A 16,221-nucleotide genomic window follows, 5' to 3' on the forward strand; every position below is an offset into this window, starting at 1 on the left:
ATGATAGTACGTTAGGCGTACAAGCCAGTATGTTGGGCGTACAAGCCAAACAACCTATACACTTAGTGTACAACTGAGTATGTCCCGCATACTTAGTCAGTGGACTAGTTGTGTTTTGGGCTTCGGTTTGGTCCATTCATTGGACTCCTTAGCTTTGGGCCTTAGTGGGCCATCAAAAAGCAAATAATTAGGGATAAGAATATGTTTAGGCTTTAGGGTAAGGCCCATTTTAAAAGATTGGGCCATTAGCGGGCTAATAGTGGGCTTAAGAAGTCTACCTAGTATTGGGCCTTTCATGTTATGGTTTTGGGCCTTAGGCATGGACCAAATTAGATCAGGGGTAAAATGGTCATTTTTACCCTAAGAAGGGTTATTGGTTTTTGACTAAGTGTTATTTTGGTAATGATATTTCAGGGAGTCGTCGGAGCAGCTGTTAAAGATTCCTTACCGTGAGATTCAGCTTTGCAAGGTGAGTTTCCTCCTGGTTGAATGGGTCGAAGGCACCAATGTCGGCCCGTATTTATATTTATGTATTTTTGGATTACGATCCGATGTCGGGCGATGCCCTAGGAATGTCTGTATGCTTTCCGGATTACGGTCCGATGTTGGGCGGGGCCCGAGGAATGTTTATATGTTTGTTTCCGAACTACGGTCTGATGCCTGGTGGTACCCGATGAATGAATGCATGTTTATTTATATTTGTTGTCTTTGTGATACCTGTATGTTCCTGGTAGGGAGGTGAGTGTGGGCGGGGTCCCGTATCTCATCACTAGCTGAGTGTGCACGGGGTTTCATATCTCGTCATTAGTAGAGTAGGGGTGGGCCCCATGATAGGCGAGGCTGTAACATCCCCCTCTGGCACGTATCACAATATTGTCCGCTTTGGGCCACTCGGCACGAGGACTTCCCGCTGTAAGTAAGCTATGCCTACGCTATCTTTAGTACAACTTATGTTTCAATATAGTAATGTTATTAGGACCTTATAATAATTATTTGGGCTATTATTATGATTTATATTGAGTGTTATTTAACGCTTATATAATAATAATAATAGCTAAACTATTAATTTGTCGCGGTTAACGTCATACTAAACTCTAGTGGTAATGATACTAAGTTTTGTCGAGGAAGTTGTTTTAAGAGTAACGAAGTGTTGTCCGAGTGCCGATTCACCACCTCCCCAGGTGAGTGCATAGTCCCTTTCATGGACATGATTTTAATACAAGTATTGATTGAAGTATTAATTATATGTTTATGTGCGAGTTAATTGATGTTGCCTGAAATACATGTTAAAGAACATACCTGATTATATATGATGATTTAGGATGAAGAATAAGCCTAAATTAATTATGAGGAATATTGGGTAGTATTTTCTTACGAGTACGAGTGACTTATACCCTGAAAATAGAACTTTAGTATATGTCATTGATCCGAGAGCATGGATTAGACATTGTCATTGTCCCTAGTCCGAGAGTATGGATTATGCATAATCATTCATCATTAATCCGAGAGTATGGATAAGTCATTTGTCCCTAGTCCGAGAGTATGGATTAGGTAAAGTCGTTTATCCGATCCGAGAGTATGGATTAGGTAAAACGGCTAACCTTAGGTCCGAGAATATGGATAGTATCGTTGTGAGGATCGACGGGGTGGGATAAGAGTTGTTTATATATATGGTGAAATGGTATATTTTGTGAGTTTTAAACTATATATATGGTATAACATTGTGGGATTGAAATCCCTATGTACTCACCAGGTTTCCCAACCTGACCCACTCAGTTTATTTATGTCACAGGTGTTGTCATGAAGTCACATTACACTGAGAGATTAAAGAGATGTAGATCACCAGTAAGTTCTGTTTATGCTTATGTTTCTGTATTAACGATGACATCCCAAACGTTTTAAAATAAATAAAATATGATTCTTCGAAAATGTTTTGATAACGTATTTATCATGTTTTTCTGGGAACAAATTCCGCAACATTTTTATGAAACGAAGTACTCTGATTTTTATAAAGCATAAACAAAATCGGTCTTTTCTAGCCGTGATTTTGGGGATGTCACAGAGGCCTTAGGATTGGAACATGCAATACTGTGTATACTTCTTTATGTGCTAGCATGATTATATGATAATGTTTATTTGTGTATAGTGGGCGTGACCTAGTGACAGGTGGGGCCTGGGATAAACAAATTTGTATACCGAGCGGGGCTCAATGTCAGGCGGGGCCGGATGCCGGACACTGTCTAATGTCGAGCAAGGGCCCAATATATGTGATTATGTGTATGGTATGTGGTAGTATGGGGAACTCACTAAGCTTCATACTTACGGTTTTCAGTTTTGGTTTCAAGTACTTCCTGTTGCAAAGAGAAGAGCTCGGGTTGACTGCATTGCACACTTCGTGATGTTTAGCTTGGGATGTTTACTCTGATGTTTTGATTTGGAAACCCTGATAATAATGTTTTGAAATACTTTGAGTCATGTTTTGATGGAATGGTTTGATAACTATGGTTTATTTAATAATTAAAAATGAAATTTTTGGACCGTATTTTTGGGATGTTACAGGAATATACCTCAGGGTTTTGCCTACTGATTTGTATGGTATATGGTATTTTGGGGAGCTCACTAAACTTTATACTTACGGTTTTTGTGGTTTAAACATTTCAGGCCCTTCTGGTTCCAAAGGGAAGGGCTTGACTTGATCTCACTGCATCCCTTGGAGTTTATTTCCGCATTATATATTTTGATTTACTCTAATGTTGAGAGATATATTTTACTCTGTTTGGACTTTAAAAAAATTATATGATTTGGGAGTTTTAAAAATATTTTTTTTTACTTAGTATTTTCGGTATGTTACGCAAACGGTCCATATGCTCATGCCTAATTAGCACATTGATTCAAACTTCCATGCTCATTATAACAAAGATAACGAATAGAAGTTGTAGATAGTTGTGTATTCTTTTTAGATCATTTTAAATTACCTTAATAAGAGTTGTGGGGAGTCGGATATGATTAAAATAATCCATAATAGTCAATCTGTCCAGCATCATCAATTTTGTGGGGAGTCGGATATGATTAAAATACTCCAGCATTGTCAATCTGTCCAACATCATCAATTTTTATTTATTTGTATGTGCTGCTTTTCTCTAACTTGTAGTGGTTGATGATTGATCAAAGACTTAAAAGTACATTGATCTTATCATGCAGTGTGTAGTTTAAATCGTAGTTGTGCAGTTGAAAACCGCAAACTGCACCACATAATGCAGTTTAAGAAAATTACAAACTACAAACCTTGATAATCAGGTGAGCAGTCCGGGTATGTTTTAGGCCTTGTGAGGCGGTCTAGATAGACTGAAGGCTCACGTGTACATGCATTGTATGTATATTGTGGTGTGTAGTATATTGGGGGAACTCACTACGCTCTGGCTTTCAGTTGTTGATTGAATTTTTTTCAGGTACCCTTTTATGATTGTGGGAAGGTGAATGCGTGATTGTACACATTTATCAACAACATTGGAGTTCCGCATTTAACTTATATTTTTCCGGTGTTCATATAAGTATTTCGAACAAATGAGTTTTCTTAACTTGGATTTTATGAACATAGTGTTTTACCTTAATTAATAATGAAGAAAAAATTGTTTGTGAAAATAGGAAGTTACACCTAAACTCTCCTGAAACTTTACCCACGCCCGAGGCCCAACTTTATGAGTTTTCAAGTGTTAGTAGCGAAGTTATGAAGCAGCATAAAACCTGATAAAAGAGCTTTTGGTATCGAAGTTCTGCCCCCGCAGCTTCCGATTTTTCGCTAGAAAACCTGTAAGTTGAGTTATACTTACTATGCTTTAAGTATAACTTATATTTATATTCGTAGTCGTTATTATGAACTTATATATAAGATTTATCAGTAATAACAGTCGTTATACTGATCGATCTACTTACGGGAGTGATGTCTAGGCTTGATCTGTGAGGTGTTTAAAGTGGATTTTATGAACGATACATTTTTTTAACAAACGAATCCTACCTCCATAATGATCTTACATGGTCATTCCTTATCCGATAGAACTTAATAATCATTTGGGATTATTGATGAATTCAAAATATTGTTATTATAGTCATAAATAATACAAACGATAACTGAAAATTTAGTAATATTCATATAAAGGTCTTTTAACAGGAAAAGCTAAAGAGATAGACAAAACACTAACTTAACCATAAGTCTTTCACCTATAACCAGGTGAGTGCATAACTACTTTTATCTTATACATAGATACAAAATATTCAAATGCTTAATTGTTACGCGTCTTCATTATGATATTTATGTTAGATAAAATAACTTGACTAGATTTATGTGTAGTTGTAACATCCCAAAAATGATTACTAAAAATTTCGTTTTAATTTAATAAAAACCCATAAGTGTCAACCATTCATTCAAAACATATCATATCAGAGCATCATGTCTAAAACATTATTTTATTTTATCAGAGTAAAACATCCCAGGCTAAACAAACAATGGTGGGTGCCATGTGATCTGTTGGAATAGTGTCTAAGGCTGCAACTATATTAGGCAAGTATTTGACCCGATTGTGCATGGTCCTTTTGGGTTGCCTTCGCCATAGCAACTTGATAGGATGATTTATTATGAGAGAATAAATATTATTTATATATATTATGAGAATAATATAAGGAATAATAATATTGTTATTTGATTAATATAAGTCATAAATTAATTAGTATTAATTTGATGACTTAAAGAGATTAATTAAATAAGAGGGTATAAACTGTCAATTGTTTGATAGTTACACTTTAGACTGTAAATCCTTAAAGGATAAGGGTTGGACGGATTCTAGGGCTTAGGATAGCTCAAAATCGTCCAAAGCTTATCTAAGGTAAGGATTTGGATTGCTTTAAGGAAATATTATCCAGCTAGGGTTTAAAGGTGAAACCCTAGGAGTCTACAAGTATAAATAGACCCCTTGAGCAAGGGAAATCGATATCTCTTCAAAGGAAAAGAACCCCTGGCCGATTTCTTCCCAACCTCTCTCTCAAATCATCCTCTTTGCTAGTTGGTGTTTGTAATCCATTAGAGGAGTGACAATTGTGACTATAGAGCTCCAAGACAACAAGATCAAACAAGAGATTCAAAGGTAAACTTCTAGATCTGATTTTGTATTGTTCTTATACCTAATTAGTCATTAGAAGTCTTGGATTCAAAGCATGTTTAATTAGAAAGCCTAGATCCAAGCATTAGGGTTTTGCATGCGCACATAGGAAAGTTCTTATGGCTAAAACCCATCAGTGGTATCAGAGCCTAGATTGGTTTCTATTAAATTGTTGCTTGTTTGTTTGAATCTTATTTGCAAAATTCAATTTTTGTGTTTCTGAGTCATGGACTCGGCGAGTCCCATAGTGGACTCGTCGAGTTGGCCTGACTCGGCGAGTCCATAATGGGTACTCGGCGAGTCCGAGCGTCAAGAAGGGCCAGATTCGAGATTTTTTGGTATTTATCTTATGGAAACTTGCCTTTATCATATTAGATCAAGCCTAATCCAATTTTTTGATATATATGAGTATAATCTTGATCTAATTAAAGATATTTATCAACTAATAAAATATTTAATTTCCTTATATGATAATTAATTAATTATTTTGATTAAATTGGTAATTATCTTGCAAGAAATCTTGAATAAATCAAACATGGATAATTATGGAATTAATTGTTAATTAAAATTATTTGTTATTTGATCCTCCATGTTTTAAATGTTTAAAACTTGTCCTCAAGTTTTGAAATTTATGTTTTGTGATTAAAAGTTTTAATTTAGACAAATTAAATTTCAAACCCTAGATTTTTTAAAGGTTAAAATACAAACTTATACTAATATAATAAAGGTTAATATATATATATATATATATATATATATATATATATATATATATATATATATATAACTAAAATGCTAGTCTTACCGTTAGTAGGCCTCATTCACGAAGCCGATCTATAAGGTGGGTATAAGGTTGCGGCCTATAAAATGGCGCTTAATGGGTGTACACTCACACCCACCGCTTGCTTGATCAGTGGAGGGTCATTAGCCGAACGGGTAGGATAGAGCAGCCTCATCCTCTCATTAAAAGTATAATATGAAATACAAAGTAACTACATGTTTTTTTTTAAATTTCCCAATCTTAGTTACTTTAGGAAAAGTGAATTGATGCAATCCCATGAAATTACACTTTGCACCTTTGCTAAGAAGTTAGTGGAGCGTAGGGATGCAAACGGGTCGGGGATTCCCCACGACCCGCGGGGACCCGACCCGAACGGATCGGGGATTCCCCGCTTTAACGGGTAACGGATCGGGGATGGGGATTATATATCTTACCCGAAACGGGGACGGGGCAGGGACGGGTATAATACTATCCGCTCCATTTTAGACCCGATATATATATATATATATATATATATATATATATATATATATATATATATATATATATATATATATATATATCAAAATCAGTTTTTAATTTTCATTAATTGCTATTAATTGTTTTCATTTTTCAATTCACAACACATAGACTATTGAACCGTCATGTGTCTCTTAGTAATCTGTGAGCATGTGACCTGTGAGAAATCCAATTGCATCCACTGCATTTCGATTTCAAACTCGACACTTCTCCTGCATTTATTAATGTCGAAGACTTTTCCTGCATTTCGATTCTGCAGTTCTACTTCTCTAGTAAAATTCTTTGATTCAAAACATAAGAAATCCGCATCCATACTCTATTTCTCAACTTCCCCTTCTTTTCCTTACCAAACTCATTTTTTTTCTTTTCTCCTTCAAGTATGGTTGTGAACGATTCTCCTCTATCGGATAAGTATGTTTCTTTTCCTTACCGAACTCGTTTTTCTTTTCTTTAATAGGTTTCTTGTACTTGATTTTCTATAATCGTTTTTTCAATTTGGTTGAACCGATTTTAAGTAATCGTTTTTTGAAATATGTTTTCTTTACTCGATTTTATGTACTTGGTCTTTGCAATATCGATTTCCTTTACTTAACTCAATAGTTCTTTGCAATAATCGATCCATTTTTGTGGTTTAACGAAATCAGTAGAATTAATGGCTTGCTCCTATATGTATAAAATAAGAAAATACTTGCACATTATTTTTATTTTTATTGAATCGATCCAATTAGGAGTAATAGAAATATTGAAGGCATTGTTTTCTAAGAGCCACTGATAACTGATATATATTTAGTGTTGTGCAAAAATATGGATTTTTTTCGTTTGCTATTTGTTGTTATATAATATTTTGAATATGTATTCCATTAACTTTTTAATCCATATCCTCTGGACTCTCGAGGGTTGTTTAATATAAGAAAAATACTTGCACATTGATATTTACTATTCGTTCTTTTACAACCGAATATCATCTTCTTTATTATTGCAGGAAACAATTAAGTGGGAAAAAGAACACATTTGCATTATCAATACAAGCATTGTGGATACAAGCATGCTAGATTTTGATAATTAGTTTATAAAGATTCGATGACGATGAAGATAAAATTTTTTTTGAACAAGAACGCAAGAATGAAATTTATAATTGTTGTTTTATTTTTTAGTTTCTTAACAAACATGAAAATGTCGTGATTTTTTGTATTGTATCATTTATGAAAATGAAGTATGAACTTTTGAACATTTTCGTTGTCACGATCATTGTTTATGCTTATCTATATTTTTAGAATTACAAAAGTAATTGTGCTTTTTATACTAAACGGGTATCCATCGGGTTCCCCGTATCCGACGGGGATATTTTTACCCGAATCCGTCGGGTGTTTGGCGGGGCGGGCGCGGGGATGGTATGGGCAATGGAAGTCGGGTACGGGGATGGGTTATGCAATCCCCGCTAATATCCGCCCCCGTTTGCATCTCTAGTGGAGCGTGTGTGGTTTACCGGCACACTAGTTGGTTCTAAGCAAAGGTGGCAAAGGGTGATTGATTGTTTATCATAGTTCGATGGAGCGTGTGTGGTTTACCGGCACATCGAATAGGTGATCGTTACAATGAAGGCACCATGTAAATTTGCATGGTAATTCATACCCGCTTTGTGATCCTCGGTATCCCAGTCACAAACAAAAGGGGCATATCGAGATTTAAACATGCCATTGAATAGTTTCAATGAATCTCATCCGAACCTAGGAATTCTCAATACATTTAGGACTTAAAGTTATGTTTTTATGGTGGAGAATTAGTGAATCGTCATTCACTTACCTTCATATTATTTGCATGTTGGATTACGGTATCCCTTTTCTAATATGTAAATATTGTTGTTGGATCCTAGCCCTAATTTTTCTTATTGGGTGATAATTAGGGATTCATATTCTAATCTATCTTTGTCATTTCTATTTGTAGATGTCGAACGCAAACAACGTTGTTGCTAGTTCTTTCACATTGATTAGCCTTTGTCAAAAGGTCACTTTCGATGGGACGAACTTTAGCGAATGGATAAGATACATTCGCACCATTGCTCGCTATGAGGATAAGGAGTATGTCCTCGATGAGAAGCTCGAGAAAAATAACCCTGAAATCGCTACTCCGGCTGAAATGACCGCTTTTGAAACTCATTAGCGCGATGCAACGAAGGTGCATTGCATCATGATAGCCACCATGAACTCCGAATTCCAAAAGTCCTATGAGGACATGTACCCATACGAGATGCATCAAGACTTATTGGAGAGATACCACCAAAACGCGAGACAAGAGCGTTATGAGATTTTCACTAACATGATTTCCGCTAAGATGGGTCATGGAGAGTCTCTTACCGTGCACCTGCAATAGATGCAAAGGTATGTCGACCGCCTTCGCAAGTTGAATGTTGACTTTGGGGAAGACTTGACGATCGACATGATGCTTCACTCTTTGCCTCCAAGCTATAATCAATTTAGGATGACCTGCCACATGAACAAAGAAGAGGTCACCCTAAGCAAACTCCAAGGTCTCTTGAGGGTCGCTGAGAGCAACTTCAAGGACAAGTCTGTTGCACCAACTCCCAATCCACCCGTTGCTCCTGTCTTGGCTATTGGACAAGGAAGGGGAAAGAAGAGGAAGGCTTCATCTAAGAACTATCGTAAGGTTAAAGCCCGAGATGGTGCCTCTTCTAGTGGGACCAAAGTTGATCCGGCTAAGCCCTGCCCTAACCCAAAGGAGGCAGAATGCCACCACTGCCACAAGATAGGACATTGGAAGAGAAGCTGCCCAGAGTACCTGCAAGCCATCAAGGAAGGAAAGATCAAGTCGTCTTTCGCAGGTATATACACAATTAAATCTAACAATTCATCTCATGCTATTTCTTGGGTTCTTGATACCGGTTGTGGTTACCACATTTGTTCTAATGTGCAGGGACTAAGAAGAAATAGGGATGTGGAGGCTGGAAGAATAAATCTAATCATGGGGAACAGAAGATCGTCGCATGTGACCAAGATTGGAGTGTATTCTTTAGTGCTTAGGAATGGTTTAAGTTTAGATTTGAACAATTGTTGCTATTCGCCAGAAATGGCTAGAAACATCATTTCGTTTCATGGTTTGTTAGACAAGGTTTTAGATTTTCTTTTAATAATGAGAATGGTTCTATTTTAGCTTATCTAAATGGTGTCTTTTATTTTGAAGCTATACCATGTAATGGAATATATGAAACTGTTATGATTGTTGATAACTTAGGAAATGATGTTTTGAACATAGATTCTTCCAATATTATGGATAAAGCATCCTTGTGGCATTGTCGTCTTGGACATGTCAACAAGAAACGCATAGCCCAACTCCAAAAGGATGGAGTGTTGGAGTCATTCGACCTTAGGGAAGATGACACATGCGAATCTTGTTTGCTTGGAAAGATGACCAAGTCACCCTTCACAAGTACATGTGAAAGGGGTGAGGGTCTATTGGACCTAATACATACCGATGTATGTGGACCGTTTAGATCAACCACGAAGGATGGAAACCGCTTCTACGTGACTTTTACCGATGACTATAGTAGATATGGGTATATCTATTTAATCAAGCAAAAGTCAGAAACTTTTGAAAAATTCAAAGAGTTCAAGAATGAAGTGGAGAATCAATTGGGTAGGAAATTCAAGATGCTTCGATCCGATCGAGGAGGAGAGTACCTAAGTCTTGAATTCCACGATTATCTAAAGGAGTGTGGAATAGTTTCACAATTGACGCCTCCTAGGACACCGCAGTTGAATGGTGTGGCAGAAAGGCGTAATCGAACCTTGTTAGACATGGTTCGTTCTATGATGAGCGTGCTTCACTACCTATCTCATTCTGGGGGTATGCCTTAGAGACTGCCGCCCATATCCTTAACCAAGTCCCTACTAAGAAGGTTGCCAAAACACCTCACGAGATGTGGACAGGGAAAGGTCCCTCGTTAGCACATATCAAGGTTTGGGGTTGCGAGGCTTTCGTAAGATGAGATACTCACGACAAGCTCGAACCTCGAAGTGAGCGATGTATTTTCATCGGCTACCCGCAGAAATCCTTTGGATATCTCTTCTATAGACCGAAGGACAATGTTGTCTTTGTTGCGATGAGAGGAGTTTTCCGAGAGCGAGAACTCATAGGCCAAGGAGACAGTGGGAGGCAGATCGAGCTTGAAGAGATTCAAGAATCGATAGATGAAGGAACCTCTACCGTTGGCACTCAACCCGAGGAGGAAACTCCGGTTGAACCAATTGACGAGTCCTTACCTCTTAGACGTTCCGAAAGAGTTAGAGTTCAACCCCAGTTTTATGGTTTTCATATTACTACCGAAGGGGACACGTATATTAGTGATGGTACACTAATAAACCTTGATGAACCTGATAGCTATAAGGAAGCCATGGCAGGCCCGGAGTCTGCAAAATGGAAAGAGGCAATCGATAGCGAGATCCAATCCATGTATGATAACCAAGTTTGGAATTTGGTTGATAATGTGCCCGGACGTAAGACCGTTGGGTGCAAATGGATCTTCAAGAAGAAGACCGACGTGGATGGAAACGTATACGCATATAAAGCGCGATTGGTCGCGAAGGGCTTTACTCAAACTCCTGGAGTTGAATATGACGAGACCTTCTCACCAGTTGCGAAGATAAAATCTATTAGAGTGATGCTAGCGATTGCCGCATTTCATGATTATGAGATTTGGCAAATGGATGTCAAGACCGCTTTCCCTAATGAGAAGTTGGCTGAGGATGTTTACATGGCTCAGCCAGAGGGGTTTGTGGATCTGAAGCATCTGAATAGAGTGTGTAAGCTTGAGAAGTCCATTTATGGACTTAATCAAGCATCTCGCAGATGGAATCTTTGCTTCGATGAGAAAGTCAAAGAGTTTGGATTTGTACGAAGCGAAGATGAATCATGTGTATATGTCAAAGCCAGTGGGAGTATAGTAAGCTTCCTCGTTCTATATGTCGATGACATATTACTCATAGGAAATAACATCCCGACTCTGCAGGAAGTTAAGTCCTGGCTCAGGAAGTGCTTCGCTATGAAGGACCTCGGAGAGGCTTCTTACATTTTGGGAATAAGGATAGTGAGAGAAAGAAGTAAGAGACTAATAGGACTTAGTCAGAACACTTAGTTAGAGAAAGTACTAAAACGTTTTAGTATGGAAAACTCGAAGAAGGGAGAATTACCGATACAAAGTAATGCCAAGTTGAGTAAGACTCAAAGTCCGAGTATCGAGGCTGAAATAGCAGAAATGAGCCGAGTACCATACGCTTCCGCAGTTGGCTCAATCATGTACGCTATGACTTGTACTCGCCCTGATGTAGCCTTTGCTTTGAGCATGGTTAGTAGATATCAAGGGAATCCTGGCAGAGCCCCATTGGATTACGGTGAAAAATATCCTTAAGTACCTTCGGAGGACGAAGGAATGGTTCTTAGTCCTCGGAGGGAGTGATGAATTGAAGGTGCGAGGGTATAGTGACGCCAGCTTTCAGACCGACAGGGACAACTACCGTTCGCAGTCGGACTGGGTCTTTTCCCTTAATGGAGGAGCAGTGACTTGGAAAAGTTCCAGGTAGGAAACCGTAGCTGATTCAACGTGCGAATCAGAGTACATTGCAGCGAGCGAAGTGTCGAAGGAGGCAATATGGCTGAAGAACTTCATCGGTGATCTTGGAGCTGTACCCGCCATAAAGGAGCCCATGGATATTTTATGTGATAATGAAGGAGCGGTTGCCTTGACCAAGGAACCAAAAGATCATGGTAAATCTAAACATATCGACAGAAAATATCACTTTATTAGACATCGTGTAGAAAAAGGACAACTCATAGTGAAGAGGATATCATCAGAAGATAACCCAGCAGATCCGCTTACGAAGGGACTGAGTAGGGTTAAGCACTTGCAGCATGCTAGGAGTATTAGGTTGAAGGATGATATTAACATAGATTAGATAGTAGTAGAAACGTGTAATAGATAAATGTAATTAACATTTGATGATTAAATAAAGGAGTTTTATTTATGAGTAATGTTACTGTCTTATGTTAATTGTTTAACTATTGTTTCATTTCGCATGTTTTGACTTCCAGAGTAATTGAATTTATTAAGAATAATCGAATTATTCAAATTGTCCACAATCGTTCATATGTTGGAAGTAGATATGAAAGAAGATTGTCATGAATTGGTGCGTAGATTGTCTAAATGGTATTAGACATGGCAAAAGATTGTTGCGACGTTCATGAGTGCTTATGAGCTAGTTTTGAGCATTGGAACAAACCCGTGCTTGCTGGAATCACCTTATGGAATATGATATAAAAGGGTGATCGCAAGACGATAATATCATATAGTCTTAAAACCTAGATATATGGTTTGTTATTTGTTAATTGATTGTACATTGATAATGCAAAAACGCATCAGTAACTCGGTGTTATAAAATGCATTGTTGTGTATAGTTGATTAATGAATAAGTAAATGCATATAAGTCGAAGTTTATCTGTAACTTTTATCCTAAGAAGGTAAAAGCGATATATCGGCCGCTCGATGATTTGATTTGACTTATGTGTCGGGCCCGGTCAGAACTGAATTGATGTGTTCGATTAAGTTCTATGTCGAATAAATCGGAGATCGAGAAACCAAAATGCTTGACTAATCATTCCATAGAATTGTCAGCATGATATCTAACAGAGGACTGTACAATCCCTTATCTAAAGGACAAGATTGATTAGATCAGAGTTTGACAGCGTCTATGAGAGCTACAATTGCAAATCGAATTGTACTTGTGCATATAGTTACTAGACTTATCCAAGTGGTAGACTGTTGGAACAGTGTCTAAGGCTGCAACTATATTAGGCAAGTATTTGACCCGATTGTGCATGGTCCTTTTGGGTTGCCTTCGCCATAGCAACTTGATAGGATGATTTATTATGAGAGAATAAATATTATTTATATATATTATGAGAATAATATAAGGAATAATAATATTGTTATTTGATTAATATAAGTCATAAATTAATTAGTATTAATTTGATGACTTAAAGAGATTAATTAAATAAGAGGGTATAAACTGTCAATTGTTTGATAGTTACACTTTAGACTGTAAATCCTTAAAGGATAAGGGTTGGACGGATTCTAGGGCTTAGGATAGCTCAAAATCGTCCAAAGCTTATCTAAGGTAAGGATTTGGATTGCTTTAAGGAAATATTATCCAGTTAGGGTTTAAAGGTGAAACCCTATGAGTCTACAAGTATAAATAGACCCCTTGAGCAAGGGAAATCAATATCTCTTCAAAGGAAAAGAACCCCTGGCCGATTTCTTCCCAACCTCTCTCTCAAATCATCCTATTTGCTAGTTGGTGTTTGTAAGCCATTAGAGGAATGACAATTGTGACTCTAGAGCTCCAAGACAACAAGATCAAACAAGAGATTCAAAGGTAAACTTCTAGATCTGATTTTGTATTGTTCTTATACCTAATTAGTCATTAGAAGTCTTGGATTCAAGGCATGTTTAATTAGAAAGCCTAGATCCAAGCATTAGGGTTTTGCATGCGCACATAGGAAAGTTCTTATGGCTAAAACCCATCATGATCACCCCGAGCTCCTCCCTCCGCTACCGGAAGTACCTGAAACCAAAACAAAAAACCGTAAGCACGAAGCTTAGTGAGTTCCCCAACATACCACATACCACATACATAACCACATATTGGGCCTCCGCCCGCTGCATCGGGACTTGCCCGACATCGGACTAGCTCCGACATCGGGCCCCGCCTGGCATCAGGCCCCGCTCGGTATACATATCTGTTTCTCTTAGGCCCCGCCTGTCTCTGGGCCTCGCCCGCTAAACATATACAAACATATAACATAGCACATAACACATAAACTAAACACTCTACTGTATTCCTGTACTAAGGTCTCGCCTATCTTGGGCTCCGCCCCTATCCTGCTACTAGCGAGTCATGGAACCTCGTCCATGCTCCTGCTGATAGTGAGATACGGGACCCCGCCCACACTCACTTCTCTCCTATCTCGGGCCTCGCCCTTGATCTGCTACTAATGAGATACAGAACCCCGTCCATACTCTACAATTGGTGAGATACGAGACCTTGCCCACACTCACCTCCCTACCAGGCACATACGAGTATCACACAGACAACAAGTATAAACTATCATGCAAGCATTCCTCGGGTACCCGCCCGACATCGGACCTTAATCCGGAATCACATACCAGCATACAGTGCCTAGGGCTAACCCCCGTGTCTTCCTACTCATAAACTACACGGGCCGAAATTGTGGCCGTAGACCCATTCACATAATGAGGAGACTCACCTCGCACTGCTGAACCCTGATGATACTCCTCTGGCTGTTGACTGGCAGATTCCCGAACTGCTGACCTTTCGGCTTCCCGAACTACCAATGCCAAACATCACTTAGTCCAATACGATAATTCTTCTTAGGGTAAAATGACCATTCTACCCCTAGTCCATCTTGGTCCATATCTAAAGCCCAAAACTAAGGCCCAATACTAAGTAAGCTTCCCAAGCCCACTAGTGCCCCTATTTGCTAAATCAGGCCCAATTCCTCTAATGGGCCTTACCCCAAGCCCAAACATTTCCTTGGCCATACTATCTGCCTTCTAATGGCCCACTAAGGCCCAAAGTCCAAAGCATGGCCAAATCCGAGGCCCAATAACTCAAAGCCCAAACTGCTAAAGTACGCGGGGCGTACACTAACGTATGCTAAGCGTACTAAGTAAATGGAGAGTACGTTGGGCGTACCTGCACGTACGCTCAGCGTAACCCCCTGTTAAGCCCTTTTCTCATTAAGTGCTTGATACTCTGATCTAGAAGCTACAATCTCAGATCCAAGTCTTTTTCCATGTCTTAATCCATAAAGTCACTGACTTTGTGACTTTGCATGCCCCGAACTAGACCAAACTCAAAAATGACTTTCTACTTCCATGGAAATAGTGTTAACTCATGCATGAGCTCATTAAGACCTCAAAGATGGCAACTTTACTGCTTAAAGGACTCTTTTAGCTCTGAGGGTGGCAACCCTAAGCTCACAAATAGGATTTCCTCACAAAGATCCATCCTTTGGACTAAAAGAGTCCATAAACCCACCCTAAAGAGATCTAAAAGATTAATCATCAAGCTCATGACTGTATACCTTAAAAAGGTTTGAAGTGAAGCAACAATCCCAGATCTGAACCTTCTCCCTTGCACCAATACCTTGCCTTGACCTTTGCTTCTTTGAATAGTGGATCCAAAACACCAAAATGCTCTCACCAAGCCTTCCAAGCTCCAAGAACACTCAAAGAGGATTAGGGTTTCGTGGGGGCTGTATGAACATGAGAGGGAGGCTGATAATCAGGGTGTTATGTTCTTTATATAGTGGCTAAACCCTAAAAGTTAGGGTTTTGAGACTCTGAGCGTACGTAATCCGCTGAGTATTTTAGGATATTATGGTCGTTAGTATAATAAACAATTGTAAAAGTCTGTAAAAACTAGTTTATGCTTATGTTTTTGTATCGATTATGGCATCCAGAAGTTTTAATATTAATGAAAACCAAACGTTTTATTTGGTATTGATTTTTTTTGAAATAAAAATGTTTTTGGACAATTCCGCAATAAAATATTCTTTTAAAAAATACTTTGTTTTAAATAAGCATATAGAAAAAAAGTTTTATTAAGCCTGAAAATTGAGGATATCACATTATATCATTATTGTTTATTTATTCGATAAATATCATAACTAAAATCA

This window comes from Lactuca serriola, chromosome 5, assembly GCF_051521515.1.
Source record: "Lactuca serriola cultivar US96UC23 chromosome 5, Lser_US96UC23_V15, whole genome shotgun sequence".
Classification (NCBI taxonomy): Eukaryota; Viridiplantae; Streptophyta; class Magnoliopsida; order Asterales; family Asteraceae; genus Lactuca; species Lactuca serriola.